The sequence below is a fragment of the Perognathus longimembris genome, chromosome 28 (assembly GCF_023159225.1).
Source record: "Perognathus longimembris pacificus isolate PPM17 chromosome 28, ASM2315922v1, whole genome shotgun sequence".
NCBI lineage: Eukaryota > Metazoa > Chordata > Mammalia > Rodentia > Heteromyidae > Perognathus > Perognathus longimembris.
Window position 1 is genome coordinate 11,186,422 of NC_063188.1, and position 3,174 is coordinate 11,189,595.

At 40.2% G+C, this 3,174-nt stretch overlaps 1 pseudogene; it reads right to left on the bottom strand.

The window, feature by feature from the left end:
• Positions 1-980: 980 nt before the first annotated feature.
• Positions 981-2,346, bottom strand: LOC125344124 (annotated as a pseudogene).
• Between the last annotated feature and the right edge of the window lie 828 nt (positions 2,347-3,174).

The window sequence follows — 3,174 nt, forward strand, 5'->3', positions numbered from 1 at the left end:
AAAATGTATAGGTCTCAGAAATTTCAAATGAAAACCAGAATAAAATCAGGTATCCACTAATGCTCATGCATTGCAGACTCACTGGTCCGAATGATTTCTAAAGGGATTGGGAAAACATCACTAACTTTTATAACAACAGATAAAGGACAGCTGGCATGCTTTGCACTCTAAAACTATGGTAGCAGTCAATCTGAATGTGATCAAGATAAAAGTAGAATGGAAATCTTCTAAGCACAGCTGGAATTGAGCAAATCTTAAACACACTTAGATGGCAATTGCATTTTGAAAGAAAATGCTCAAAAACCAAATAGGGATTTGGGGAGGTTTTTTTTTAAATTTTGATGGTAATCTTAATGTTATTAAATTCATAAAGATGCTGATTTAAAGACCAAATCCTCTGTATCTATTCTCTCCACATGTCAGCACCCATTCATAGCATGTTTTGTAAATGAGCGAAATAGATTCCCCTTAAACTGCAAGTAACTAGGTGTTTCTCTAGCAAACTTTATACAAAATAGTAATTATCAATGGTCTTTACTTGTTAACTCACAAGGAATTACCTTCCAAACTGTATTTTGTTAAAGTTTCTGTACTAAAATGTACAAAAACTGAACTACACAAATATTGAAAAAAAAAGCCCTTAATTTTGTATTCATGGTACCACTACCACAATTCACAGGGTAATATGCCTGATGTAATGAAAAAGAAAAGAAAGAGAAAAGGCTACAATGGATAAAAGAACTTGGGAATGTACATCTCATTGAGATTATATTGCTTTTAATCAATAGCTGCACATTTTGCAATCCGTGGCTGTGACAGACTTGAACAAGCAGGGTTTCCTGCTTAAGCTGTAGTAACTTTTCTGAACTATGTATCATCATTCCCTCTGTGGCAGATTTTTACAGTTCCTCTAATGCATTTGGGACAACTGTCTCAAGGTAACCTGGAGCTTTCCTGAAAACTCCTCGCTCTCTCTCCTACTAAGAACTAGAGCCATTTTTCTGTTGTTTTGGAAACCTTCTGCTACCGTATCTACTACTTCCCCTACCAGACCCATAACCACCACCATATCGACTGCCAGAAGTTCTTCCACCAAAACTGCCCTCCTTCATGGGTCCATAATTGAACTGCTGTTGTCCACTGTAGTTTCCAAAATCATTATAGTTTCCACCTTCATTTTAACCATCATATCCTCCCCACCTCTACCACCACACACTACCTTGGTTTCCATGTCCTGGCCCACCACCACCATAGCATCCTCTACTACTGAAACTAGGACCACCACCATAGTTGCCACCATCACGTCCAAATCCATTGTATCCACCATAACCTCCTCCATAGCTACCTCTGCTGTCACCACCTGCACCATCATAGCTTCCTTTTCCACCAAAGTTACCACCATGTCCAAAATCATCCCCACCCCCACCCCAAGTTTCCTCTGTGACCCATAAAGTTGCCAGATGCACCTCCAAGACCTCTTTGTGACCCAGCAGACTGCATCTCTTGTTTAGAAAGGGCCTTTTTCACTTCACAATTATGCCCATTATTAGTGTGGTTTTTCTGAAGGACAATTTTATCAACTGTATTATGATCATCAAAAATTACAAATATAGGGGCTGGGAATATGGCTAGTGGCAAGAGTGCTTGCCTCCTACACATGAAGCTCTCGGTTCGATTCCCCAGCACCACATATATGGAAAACAGCCAGAAGGGCGCTGTGGCTCAGGTGGCAGAGTGCTAGCCTTGAGCGGGAAGAAGCCAGGGACAGTGCTCAGGCCCTGAGTCCAAGGCCCAGGACTGGCCAAAAAAAAAAAATTACAAATACAAATTCTCTCTTTTTTCCTCTCTGTCTGCCTTCTGTATCTTCTATGGTGTCAATCTTGCCATCATTTTCAAAATAGTCTCTCAAATTATGTTCTTCTGGGTCTTTGTTAACCCCACCAACACTTTTTTTCACTGTTAGATGGGCTCCTGGCTTCAGAGAATCATCTCTAGAAACTGCTCTCTTAGGTTGTACAGCACACCCATCAACGTTGTGAGGTCCAGCACACACTGCCTTCCACATCCACCTTTCAACACAAGAGTAAGTCACAAAAATGAAGCCCCTGGAACATTTTGCATGAGGAGCTCTCATTACCATGCAATCTGTGTGTCTCATTTCTCACTATGTTCTCTTCCACTATCGTCTGTAGTTTCAAAGCTCATACAATCAACAAACAGCATCCTCGGTTGCTCTGTTTCCTTTTGATCATGGTCCTCCTTCCCCCACCAGCGACAGTGGGTGACAGCTAGAGTCGGGCTAGGGGTGACTGGGCAGGTTTTACCTCCATTTTGAGACTGGCCCATGAGACTCTCAACAGCAATTAACCACCAAAAAAAGAAAAAGATGAAACTGAAGCTGTGGTTGAAGTGGTAGAGACAGCACTAGCCTACTAACCTTGAGAGGAAAAGCTAAGTACTAATTTCAAGCCAGGGATTGGCACACATAAAAGTCTAAGACACCAAGTTCAGCAGTCAACCCTAATTTGTTTTCTCTCTTCATCTAATTTTTCAATTATCCAAGGCCAGGGACCATATGTAATCATCCTTATGAGTTATGAACTCATCATGCTGAGGTCATAATTGGAGCTCCTTAAATACTTCTACACTAACTGATAAAGGGTTTTTGAAATCAAACAACCTGGGCTAATGTTCTAGTGCTGCTCCATATAAATTATGGAATCCTGAACAAATTATTTACTCTCTCAGAACCTCAGTTTTCTCATCTGTAAAATGATAGGGTAACTCTGAAGATTGCATGAACTCATTCTGGGAAGTCTCTTGCACAGTACTTGACACAGTAGGTTGTCCACAAATAACACTTCTGTGTTGCTTTTGATTTCCCAGAATAAGAATGTAGAGTGATCAGACCAGTTTGCAAATGTCAGCTAAACTTCTTAAGGGAGAAAAACACGCTTCAAAAATATGTGTATTTCTGAAAATGTCTACTTGAATGTTTTTCTTCTTCCCTACTGTTTTGTGTAAATTTCTTTAAATCACCATATTGATGGTTTTTTTTCTTCCTAACAAGGCAGTTTGAGTACAGCGAGGAGATTCTTGAAATTTCTAACCAGAAAACCTAGGTTACTAGTTCTGTTCTTATTGCTCAGGAGACACTAGAAAGCAAACTTGCTT